Source organism: Cupressus sempervirens, chromosome 4, assembly GCF_028749045.1.
Source record: "Cupressus sempervirens isolate cs-2001-9-10 chromosome 4, ASM2874904v1, whole genome shotgun sequence".
Taxonomy (NCBI): domain Eukaryota; kingdom Viridiplantae; phylum Streptophyta; class Pinopsida; order Cupressales; family Cupressaceae; genus Cupressus; species Cupressus sempervirens.
In genome coordinates, this window is record NC_143121.1 from 718,560,310 (window position 1) to 718,574,180 (window position 13,871).

Consider the following 13,871-nt stretch of genomic DNA (forward strand, 5'->3'; position numbering starts at 1 on the left):
CTGATTCTCAGACCTCCTTTTTTCTTAGGGAGGCAAACTTTGTCCCATGCAACAAGGGGGTACCTTTTATTCCTTTCAGCTCCTATCCATAAAAAAGCCCTTTGGATTTTCTCCATCCTCTCGACATATTTTACTGGTATGGTAAAAAGGCTCAGAGCATATATCGACAAGTTTTGGAGGATGGATTTAACTAGTTGACATTTTCCAGCTTGGCTAAGAATGGCTCCTTTCCAGCCTACCAGCTTCGTACTGAACCTTTCCATGATGCCATTCCAAAAGGAGTCAGATGGGGTCATTCCCAAGGGGAGACCAAGGTAGGTAGAAGGAAGCTTCCCCACCTGACATCCCAAGATTTTGGAGATTCTCTTATGTCTTTCCTCCAGAGTATTAATAAAGAAAATAGAGCTTTTGTCCCAATTGATGAGTTTACTCGACCCTCTAGAATAGGTGTCCAAAGTGTCTTTCATAGCCTTTTCCTCCTTGACCGAGGCCTCTCCACCCATAATAGTGTCATCAACAAATTGCTGATGTGTAAAGGGGGTGCATTTGGAAGCAGGTTTAAAACCTTTGATCCTCCCTTCTTTCTTATTCTTTTCCATGAGTCTGCCAATGCATTGCACCAAGATAATAAAGAGTATAGGTGAAAGAGGATCCCCATGCCTTAGGCCTCTGGTAGGTTTGAAGAAATTAGAGGGGGATCCATTCACTAAAACAGCTAGAGAGGGGGTGGTGACCAACTAGGAGATTAGCTTACACGATTTGACATCAAAGCCAAAAGCCTTCAACACCAACTCCAAAAAAGACCAATCCACCCGATCATAAGCTTTGGACATGTCTAGTTTGAGTAACATCCCTTCTCTCTTTCCAGCATCCATAGAGTGAATCACTTCATGAACCATAATAATCAAATCTAAAATCTATCTGCCCCAGACAAAACTAGATTGTTGCTGAGAAATAATCAGGGGGAGAAGCTTAAGCAGTCTCGAAGTGAGCACCTTCGAGATGATCTTATAAAATGAGTTGCATAAATTGATGGGTCTGAACTTATCCAGAGTGTCAGCCCCTGGCACTTTGGGAATAAGAATTAAGAATGTAGAGTTAATTTCCTTTAGAATACTTATGGCTCCAAAGAATTCTTGAACCACCTTTACAACATCCTTCATAATGATGGGCCAGTACATTTGGAAAAAGAAGGTGGGAAAACCACCAGGTCCAGGTGATTTATCAGCCAGAAGAGAAAAAAGAGCTTCTCGTACTTTAGAATCAGAAGGAACAACCTAGAGTAGATTATTATGGTGCGGTTGGAGGATCTGAGGGATAAAAGAAACAATGGCATCCTAGTCCACTTTAGAGAGCAAAGGATCCCAAGACAGTAGGGAGGAGAAAAAAGAAACAACTTCATTTGATATATCTTCTTGCTTTGTCAGCACACCTTGGTCTTTCTTCAAACTAGAAATCCTATTATTTGCTCTATGTTTAAGAGTGGATAAATGGAAGAACTTAGTGTTTTGGTCTCCTTCCTTGAGGTAGTTGATTCTAGATCTTTGCCTCTAGAACTTTTCCTCTTTGCTAATGATGTCATGTAAATTAGATAGGATGAACAGCTCTTCTTCCCTATTTGAGGCATCATACCCATTTTCCCGAATGGAGGCTTGGATAGAAGAGAGATTTGCAGAGAGATCCTCTTTAAGAGAGAATAAATGACCGAAATCTAACTTATTCCAAGCTTTTACAATCCTTTTAACATTGCTGAGTTTTCTAGCCACCCTGAACATTGCAGTGCCTTCCACATCTATGCTCCACCAGACCAATTTTTGTTGTCCTTATTGTCTAGGGTTGTTTTTTTTGTCAATTTATTTATAGTGGGATTTTGCAAAGTGTATATTTGGAAATTGAGATGGCGAGTATATCATGGAATGATATGTGGAAACTTAAAGTTTAAGATATGTTGGTTGATCAAGATCTATGGATTGATGTGTCTAGAAATAAAACCTTCATTCATGAAGCAAAAATATTGGGATCTAAAAGATAAAAAGGATAGAGGACTGATAAGGTTGAGCCTTGTAGATTATTTTCTATTGAATGTCCATGAAGAGAAAATTGCATGTTCTTTGTAGAAGAAGTTGGGAGATATTTATCAAGGAAAATCCTTGGTAAATAATCTCTTCTTAAGAAAGAAGTTGTACTCTCTAAATATGGATGGAGGAATGGTTGTGGTAGATCATCTTGATGTCATACAAGATTGGTGTATCTCTAAAGTAGATGACCAAGCCCACAATAAATATAACATAATAGAATCATAATAAGATACAACTGGAAAAAAAAAAAACTCTTTTATTAAAACTAGATCTTGAATTATGTCAATTAAACCACATACATGTTGGGGCTATAAGGCCTTCTGGGTTATAGCCAATACATTCTAGATTAAAGACCAAAATATTACCTCTCAAGGTATCCTCTTAATCTATCTTTAATGATAATTTACAACACTCAATTACATTACATATATATCCATCAAGACACATAGGTCAACTTAATTTGAGTTCACAATCTCCAATAATAGGAAACATGTTATACAATATAGGACTGACCCTCAATGAATTAATGACCAAATACATAATAAATTATAAGAACTTCATTGGCCTTAGATATATGTCCACACAGTATCCAAATATCTAGATCTAAGAGTGCATAAGATAACTCTTAAATATAGAACCTTCCCAAAGCAAATACGATAGCATGTTTGAACAACAACATGGGAGATCAACACCCAAGAATATGAAGCATAACTCCAACCAATTATAACATTAAATTATTTGAACATAAGATATTGATCCAAGATAGGTCCATAATAAGAAACCAAGCTTATATAGTATGGAAAGGGAAGTCAAGTGATTTCCAAACCAAACTATCAAATTGATAATTGGAAAATAGAAAACAAAGCAATATATTTTTGGGTGATGCAAGATTTCCAACAACCCAAGGATTCTTCTGCATTAGACATACAAGGTGAAAAATAAAATTCCATAAGGAGTTATGAACATTTGAAAGGACTCAGAATATAAATTTCATTCTCATTTCTTAACCCATAAATCCTCTTCATCAATCAACATAGAAGTCTGTCCAAACTCATTGTTGGATCCAATTATTTCATTAGATGCTTCAAATCTTCTACTACTTCTAGGACCAAGTGAATCACACCTATTGTATGTCTTCATCTAATTAGAAGTCTTATTCCCCTTACCACTTTTCTTAATCACAAGAACATGTAAATTTCTCAAGTCAGACTATCCTTTGTCAAAAATAACATTAACCAAAGGTTATATTATTCTCAAACTAAAAGTCTTAAAAGCACTTAGGTTCTTTTTTCTTCCTCCTTCGTCATCCTTTAAAGGAATAAAAAAAACTTTCTTCCATCATTCTCAACTATAAATTTATTCTTTTTGCAATCATGAATAGTTCTTCTATCAAATTTCTAAGGTCTTCCAAGTAAAACATGTCAAGCACTCATGTTGACCACATCACATAAAAATTCATCCTTAAAATATCCAATACTAAAATTAATCAAGCACTATTCTATTACCTAAACCAATGATCATCTTGAAACTAAATAATACCATAAAGAGTATGATGTTTTAATCTTTGCAATCCAAGCTTCCTAACCATTTCCTCATATACAAGATTATATGTACCACCTCCATCCATAATAACCTTACAAAATTTATATCTAGATTTGAAAATAGTTCTAAAAAAATTTCTTCTTTGCACTGGTTCCTCGTCATATAGAGCCAACATGATTATTCTGATCAAAATAGATTCTCCAACTTTAGGTGAAGCCAAATCAATATTAGAAGTTTCTTCTTTATGATCTTCTTGTACTACCTAGTTTTATTTGTCAATCTTTCTACTAGGACATTCAAAATCTTGGTGTCCATATTTACCACATTTGAAACAAGTACCTTTGATCAAAAATTTCTTATCAGAAGTCACTTCCTTACCTTTTGCCACTTTTTTCAATTGTTTACCTTGCTTTATTTTTAACTTGTATTTTGCCCTCAATTAATATTTATTAGAATCTTCAACTGTACTAAATTTCAACATACTCAATTCATCCTGAATTCATAGCTTGCAAACTTTTCTTTAGAAGATTTGTGATGTCTACATCTAATTTGTACCTTGTAAAATTCTCCAGTATATTCTTTCATAGATATATCCTTTTTTTTCAAGTTCTACAACTTCTTAAATGATTCAAGCTCATAATCTTCAGGAATGAATTTATCCTTCAATCTAGAAATCATAGGTTTCCATATACTAATCTTAGGTACATCATTATCTTCTCTATCCTTTTGTAAATCTTTCCACCACAAGGAAGCATGACCCTTCAACTTATTATGTGTTATCTTAACTCTCTATGGTTCAACAATATTATCAAAGATTAAAATAATCCTAAAGTTTATTAATCTAATCTATCAATTCCTTGGGATTTGAAGAACCCAAATAATTTGATACCTCTATTCTATGACTCTTACCAACTTGTGCCATAGTTTTCAAAAATCTTTCCTCTTCTATGGGGATCTCTACTTTTAGTAATTCAAGATCTTCAATAGCTTCCACATATTCATTTTCTATTATAGGATTTATTCTTAAGCTATTCAAGGCATTTTAGATATCATTCCTCATTTCTACCATCAATTCTCCAAACATCTGTTCTATCCTCCCAGGATTCATTCTTCCAGGCGATATACTAGATCAAAACAAGGCACAACTACCTCAAATTTAGTGATTTGTTCACCAAGATAACATCAAGCCAACAATAAATAGGTCTACACAAGTTTATCAACACAACTTAAACAAGTCCTATGCAATTATGAGACAAAAACACAATCTTCTACCTCATCGCTAAGAATTCCAAGACTTAAAAAATCCACCAAGATTAACCACACTCTGATAAGTCACAATAATAACAACCTTTACTATAATAAGACACAATTAGGTCAACCTTTTCTTTGATATAGTACAAGTCTGGTGTATCCCCAAAGGATATGACCAAACCCCAAAAAATATAACACAATAGAAGTATAACAAGATACAATTTAAAACAAGCTCTTTTATTAACAATAGATCTTGAATTACATCATTTGAACCACATAGATCTGGGGTTGTAAGGTCTTCCCATTTATGGCTAGTACATTCCTTACTATAGACAAAAATCATACTTCTCGAGCTATCTTCTTACTCTATCTTCTATGATACTTTACAAGACTCAATTGTATTATATATATAGCCATCTAGACACATAGGTTGTCTTTGAGTTCACAATCTCCAATAATAGGAAATATGTTATACAATATACAACTAATCCTCAATGAATTAATGACCAAATAAATAATACATCATAATAACTTTGGTGACCTTAGATATAGGTCCACATGATAACGAACTATCTAGATCTAAGAGCACTTGAGTTGACTCTTAAATATAGAACCTTGTTGACACAAATACCACACCACATTTGAAGAACAACATAGGAAACCAACACTTGAGAAGATGAAGCATAAATGCAACCAATTGTAACATTACATTTTGTAAACATAGAATAGTGATCCAAGCTAGGTTTGCAATAAGAATCCAAGCCCGTAGAATCTAGAAAGGGAAATCAAGTGATCACCAAATCAAACTATTAAACTAATAACTAGAAAATAGAAAGAAAAAAAAAAGAAAAAAATTTATGGGTGATGCAATATTTCCAACAACCCAAGGATTCTACTACATCAGATCAAAGCATGTTCAATATGGTGATTACACATTAACATCCATTGGTGTGTCTATTAGTGAAGAAAAGCATTACATATTATTAATGTGCTTGTTGCCTAATTCATGAGATCACCTTGTGATAGTCATCAAAAGTAATACTACCCAATTTTAAATAGATGAAGTAGTTGCTACACTTCTATCAAAGGAAATATGAGGAAATATTTTGAGGTGGCTAAAGAAGCTCTAGTTGTTTGAGAGAAATTAAAGGGAAAAAGAAAGAAGGACATGAAGTTTGAATATTCTAGAAGGAAGTCCAAAGTGAAGTGTTAGAATTATGGGAAGATAGGTCATATTAAAAAGGATTTCAAAGAAAAAAAATAAGAAATTGAAGAGTTCTTCCAATTCAAAGTCTTCTCAAAGTGATGATGAAGATGCTAGCAGTATTTCTTTGAATAATCACTCAGTTGATGATGACTATTTAGATTAATTAAATCTTCATGTAGAATATGTTTTTTAAAATTCCATGTGTGACTTGACACCACCATACAATGGTATTTTTTGGCAGTGATGTAGATTCCATGTTTGACTGGACACCATAGTAAAATAGGAGTTGGTGGAATTGGTGTAGATTCTTTTGTTAGCAAATGGTCATCATTTGTATTATAGGTGTTTGAAGGTGTCTTGTATCTTTTTACATTTTTTGAATTACTATTTTGAGATGATTTATCTTCATGTGACTAAAGATGTTAACATATTGAGGGCTCAATGGGGTATTTAATAAAGGTATGGATTGAGTTTTCATTTAACATGCTTTGGTATGTTCATATGGAGCATTTTATCTCTTTATTCAAGATGGTTTAGATCATGTTGTCATTTTTATGTTCTTGAGGTCATGGTCAAAACTTTAACATTGATCTTGTTATGGTTTCTCTATAGTGAGTATATTTGAACACTTTATAGATGCTTTGGGATATTTATATATGTTGTAATTGGAGTTGGCATGGATTGATCAATTACAAGTTCTCATGGATGCATAGAGATGATAGTGATGTTGTATTCTCTTTTGATTAGGTATGTGTTTGTTGGAACGGTTATCATTCTAATATTTTTGGCATTTAGAGGTGTATGTAGAAGGACATGGTACATGGTTGATGTACTATTAATGTTCTTGATGCTCAAAATTTGGTATTGCACTTCCATGTGATGTTGGTGAATGTGTAAGAATTTGGTCTAGCTCTAATACCATGTAAGAATTCTCCTAAGGAAAGAATGAAATGCCAAGATCTAGAAGCTCAAGCTCAAGAGATAGCACAAGAGAGACAAGATATGATCAAATAAGAATGGATTGATTAGATAATTGGATGAATACATCATATAAGTGCCTTGTATATAAAGGCAACTGATATGTCTAGGATTCATACACGAGATAAGCATAACAACCAAGCACATGTCCACCAAGAGTGGATTATCCTCCATTGTGCATGAATTTATGTGCAACAATGTGAGGATAAGAATACAAAGGTGTATCTCATAAAGAGATATAGTAGACAACATGTGCTCAATTGGAATTCAAACTATTGTGTTGTCTACAAGACAACTCATATGACCATGCAAACTCCTAGGTGTCTACATGAAAACTAATATGAAAATGCATTAAATTCAGTAAACTTAAGTAAAGTGTAAATAGTAAATACTTATTTACACCAACACCCCCCCTTAGCGCAACTTAGGGAAATGTACTTAAGCTCATAAAAGATAGATAATAGTGCAAGATGGGTCCCGCCTACTAGGCCATGTTAGGTACCCATGTACAATTTGCAAGTGCAAAATATCTGCAATGCAATATCTCATAAAGTGGACATAAAGGGAAAAACACATGGGAAAAAACCCCCTCCAAAATGAGAGATAAGTTGAATAAAAGAAAATGAGAGAGAAGAAGACCTCATGTGAGGAAAAGATTCCCCCATAAGAGAGAAGTGGAAGAGAGACCAAGTAGCCTTCACTCAATGTAGAATGTACACCAATGGAAGATGCTCTAGGCTTGATGTAGAAACAACTCCATGAATGTAGAACATCATTCCTCCCCTTAGGAAGAAACAAACCAAAGGTGTATGTATGAATTTGGTATAGCTCTGATACCATGTAAGCATTTACCTCAAGCTTTCGTACCATGTAAGAATTTTACTAAGGCGAGAATGAAATGCCAAGATCTAGAAGCTCAAGAGATAGCACAAGAGAGACAAGATATGATCAAATGAGAATGGATTAATTAGATAATTGGATGAATACATCATAGAAGTGCCTTGTATTTAAAGGCAACTGATATTTCTAGGAGTCATACACAAGATATGCATAACAACTAAGCACATGTCTACCAATAGTGGATTATCCTCCATTGTGCACGAATGTAGATGCAACAATGAGAAGATAAGAATACAAAGGTGTATCTCATGAAGAGATATAGTAGACAACATGTGCTAAATTGGAGTGCGAACTACTATGTTGTTGACATGACAACTCATATAAGTATACAAACTCCTAGGTGTCTACACAACAACTAATATGAAAATTTATTACCCTAAGTAAACTTAAGTAAAGCATAAATAGTAAATAGTTATTTACACCAAAAAAATGGACTCATATCAAATGGACATTACTATGAAGTGGGAGCTTCTTCATGTATATGTGGCAGATATTTCTCTGAGGCATGAAGTTGTATGTTATAGGTTGTATATGTTGTTTATTTTGAATTCATGTTGTATACCTTGGAGGTATGAAATGAACATGATTAAGTTCAAATGCCACACGTGGTCATGTTAAGTAATTTTGTGAGTATGAGTAGATATGTCATCAAGTGGGATTATTGGAGTGACTCATACGATAGTTTCCCTATAGCATATGGTAGTTACACCATATGATAAAATGTGTATAGGTATGGGTTCTGCTTAGTCAAAGTCATGGACTAAGCACATGACAATCAACCACTTAGAGGAGTGTATAGTGAAACTCAAGCTTACATATGATGTAACTTGAGATGTATAATGATGATGATAAATATGAGTATAATGGGTACAAGTATAATATGTATGAGTATGAGTAGGGTAACTATGAGTATGATGAGTACCAGTAGGGTAAGTATGAGTATGACGAATATGAGTGTGGTGAGTATGAGTATGAAGAAAATGTGTATGATGAAGATGGTATGGTGAAGTGATATAGTGGGAATGGTATGACACTAGTACCAAGTACAATGTCAAGTATATGATTTTAGTATGGTTCTAGTTCTAACATATTAACAAATGGTGATGTCTTTAGAGTAGTACTTTGGGCAGAACACAACTTTTTTGTGACTGACAGGTTGGTTAATGGAAGTTGGTAAACTATTCTATAATGTGATAGTTGACATAACAAATTTCATAATGAATTACAATGCTTATAAATGTCTTAAGATTTTCTAGGAATGCTAGTTTGAAGGGGTGAAGGGCATAGTGTCAAAGTGGTATAAATTCAAGTTTATTGTAATGCAATCTAAACCCGTGCAAAAATACATTTTTGTTTTGCATGTAACATTGGTTATTGTAATACAAAGAAGACACTAGGGATTTTTGGTGGTGGGTTTTTTTTCTCGAAAGGACTTCCCACGTAAATTTGGTCTCTTGTGTTTATTTTGTATTCTTGTTATTTTGTATATTCTTGTTTCTTCTGCTTATCTCAATATGCTGAAGTAGATTCAAAATCTTTATCATTTCCCCTATAAATTGACATTAGGAATGCATTTTTGCACTATATCTTTCCTTATAGGGATATGTCTTCAATGTGCATTGTTTCTAATACTCCAAGTGGTGATATAATTCTCCTAGAGGTTTGCAAGATAATCTTCCCATTCTAGATTATTTAAATCTTTCTTTCCAATTACATGGATTTGCTGCAATTGGCAATGTGTTAGTTGGAGGCCTATTTTTCTGCAAATTTCTGCTTAATGGTCATGCATTTGTGAATAGTTATGAAAATATTAAACATTCCCTACTAACTCATAAATATATGTATACCATAGATGCTTTGCAGAGATGCATGGACATATTTTGAAGTCCTTGTTGAAGCCATGGAAGAATAGCTTCCCCACTTTTTAGTCATGGGTTATTTTGAATTTTCATTTATAATGTTTAAAAATGTTATTTTTGGACTATAATCTGCTGAGCCATTTTGTAATGTAGGATCTTGGGTAGACTTTCTCTAAGTTATGGCATATTGATATACATGTACTAGGGGTATATGTAAGAAAATATGGGCTTCAATATTTATTCATTGCTAGTTGAGAGCCTTATTTTTTGATTTCAAATACAAATTTGGTATTTGTATATTCAAAGCTATATTCTTCTTGATGAGGGACTAATATGTTCTATATATAATTTTATATTTTAATATTAATAATATATATTGAGACTTTATGATATATATCTAGACTTTATGCCTTTTATTTTCAAAAATATAATATAAATAATCATTTTTACTTGATAAAGAATTAATTTATTAATAATTAATAAAGGGTAATATTTTTCTTACCTAAATGACAAATACTAATAGCTAACATTTAACATTGCACACGTGCACACACACATACAAAGGTGAAAGAAATTTTTTATATTAATATATATGTCTTCTTTTCAAAAAAAATTTAAATTTTTTTCTTTAAAAAAAAGCAGTAAAACATTTTGATATTTGTTAATTTTTATCAATAATACTATTTCTATTATGGGTTTGTATTATAAATGAAAGAATTCAACTAAATTTATTTTTTCAAAATTTATCTAGAATTATGTAATATATAGAATTATATAAATTGTGTCTTAAAGTTTTCTCCATTGAGGCAACATGGGGGAAATATTTGATATTATTATTGGCTTGCCACTTTCACCAGAAAATTAAAAAAAATTACAACTTAAAAATAAACCTAAATTAGAGTTGAAGAGTGCATATTCTTTGGGCCCCACAATCATTGTGTATGTATAGACAAAAACTAAGAAGAAAATGACACTTCCAACTGAATATTGTATGTGGACATATATTCACTTGTATGTGTATGCATACATGCACGCGCACACACGCGCGCGCACGCACACGCACACACGCACACACACACACACACACACACACACACACACACACACACACACACACACACACACACACACACACACACACACACACACACACACACACACACAACAAAAAGAAATTATAGGCCCCTTCCAACTGTTAGATTAATACATAGTATGGGTAGATACCCACCCAACTATATGAAAGTTGGTAACTATCCAACTATAAAGGATTGTATATATTCTCCTATTGTCAATTGAATAGATTATCAATTGTTTCATGAGCTCTCATGTGGTATGAGAGATTAAAAATAAATAGAGAAAGTTGAGTGTGAAGAATGGAAGTATGTTTTTGGTAATTGTTATCTACTAAAACATAGAGAGAAGCTAATGTGGATCATCGAACCCAAACACATATGAATGGTTAACTTGTGTTTTACCCTACAAAACACGCAGTGTAGTTGGAATTCACTCCTCTCCACCCATAGTTGAGTGAACTCTGGACTCCTAGTTTGGTGGATTTCCAATATTATAGGGGACTCAAATTAATTTCCCAAGACACAAGGCCTCTATTGCATAACCCATCTCCCATCCATTTATGCTAGTTTTAGGGAAAATCAAATGACTATTGATATGCAAGTTGTATCTTTGGGAGTGTATTTAGGGAAGGAGCTTATAAGGATTCATCAATGATGCAAAAATCTATTCTATAGCCATGCAAAACATCTACTATTGAAATTATTCATTTGGCTTACAATGGGATTCTAAATCTAGTCTTCATTTTGATGTATGTTTGCATGACATCAGATACATTCCCGTGTGCATTTATCAATACCACCTAATCTTAGATTCTTTAGTTGCTTCTACATAATTCAAGATATTAGAATATTTGTATGGGGTAGCCTTGTGAAAAAGTTGCTTCGTGTGAGCACAATATCTTCTAATATTTGTTGAAGGTTGCATTTTAATGACTATTCCATTGGATAAATATTATGAATTTAATTTTCATACATGGAGAATGAAAATACATATGCAATTTATGAATTAAAACTTATGGGGAATAGTGAATGGCAAAGAAAAACCACCTACAGATGTAAATAAATTTTTGGAGTGCAGCAATATAGATAATAAAGATAAGGCAATTATTGGTCTTGTTGTTGTAGACATGAAACTTTATCACATACATTTAGATAAATCTTTTGTAAATGTTTAAGATAATTTAAACTAGCTATTTGGGGAAAAAGTTATTGATCCAAAGTTTTCCTTGAATCTTTAATCATTTAGTTTCAAAATGGAGAATGGTATTACAAATTTGAATCATATAAGTAACCTCATGTCTCTCATTAGGTAACACACAGAGGTTAAGACTCTTGTTGATGATGGAAATGTTAAGGATGTCCTATTGATTAACCTATCTTGAAAATATAGTTATGTTATCTTTACACTCAGTCAAATCGCATCACAAAGTTTAGAGGATATGAATTTGACCCTTCTAGTAGAAGAAAAGAGAATGAAAGAAGTTATAGAAGAAGATCATCTAATAGACAAGTCATTATACTCACAAGGTACTAAAATGTGTTCAAACCAATATAAAAGAGACAATAAATTTTTTTATTGTACGAAAAAGGGGCACACCACATGGATTTGTAGAACTAGAGCTAGTGATGTTCTTAAAGGAAAACTGAAAAAACAATTTGATGAAGAAGGTAATATTTCTTGTATTAATAATGCAAATACATCAGATGATGGAAAAATTGTTAATTATTCTCTTATCAATCCCAATTTTTTGCTTAGAACCTTCATATCTAGAGGTTGGCAAGAACTTCCATCATCTCAATTTAGCTTCTCGCTTAGAGATGGTGCTCTACATGAGAAGCATTTTTGGAGTTTCTAGTTTTCTATTTCTAATGTTGACAAATGTACAGAATATATGTTTTAATGAAGCTTCATTTTGGAGATAGGTTTGGGACTTGATATTGTGCTCAACAAGGATTGTTTTCAAACAAGCTTTAGAGTATATGATCAATAATTATACCCTTTTCATGGTCACTAGACAATGATAGAGATTAGTTGCACCTCTTAGGGATAATTTTTGAATAATTCAAGCCTTTAGGTTCAGGAATGAGAGGTTAGAATACAACTCAAAGCTACACTTTTTGAGGGCTACAAGACAAATTAATGAAGCCTTTCATGGTTAAAGATCTACTACCTCAAAATAAAAAAATCTCAAAATATCTATTCAAATTCTATTAGCAACATTTTTTTTAATGTAATCCTTAAGGCAGGGTCCTTAAGGTAAGTTCTTTATTATGTTTTCAGGATCAATGTATTAAGTAGGGGAATGTTTAAAGATTAATACATAGTATGGGTAGATACTCATCCAACTATATGACAATTGATAATTGTCCATTGGTAATCATCTAAAGATAAGCATTGTATATATTTGAATAGGAAGAAAATAAGGTTTCCTTTTTTAACCCTAATTTTCAATGTGATGATCTAAATTGATTAAGCACAAGTGATCAATGCAGAAATGGATCAAGTGATGAAAAATTGGAAAAAAGGAGGTTATATAATCTTTCTATTATGGGGGCAGTATGTGCTTAAATCTCGAAATAGATAAAAGACAAATACTAACCTTGAATCTAGAAAATGCTGATTTATGATGTCTATTTACAATTTCGGGGAATTTTACAACCTATTTTGGATTGGAAATGTCGAGATAGAGAAAACCCATAAATATATTGATTTTTTGAAGGGAGGTTGACCTTGACCCTATTGGCAGGGCACAATCTTACCCTGAGACACAATTTTACACTAAAAACTCAAACTTGAAATGCACTACTCTAAAAAAAATTATGTTTACGAATCTCACAAGTTCGATGAAAAGGGTATCCAAATTTGCTCTCCGATTTGTTGTTCTACACCTGTATCTGCAAGAAAAATGGTTTTTTTTGTTTGGATGAGGGGTTTACCTTGGTCAAACCCCGATTTGCAATCAACCTTAATAATTTAATTGAA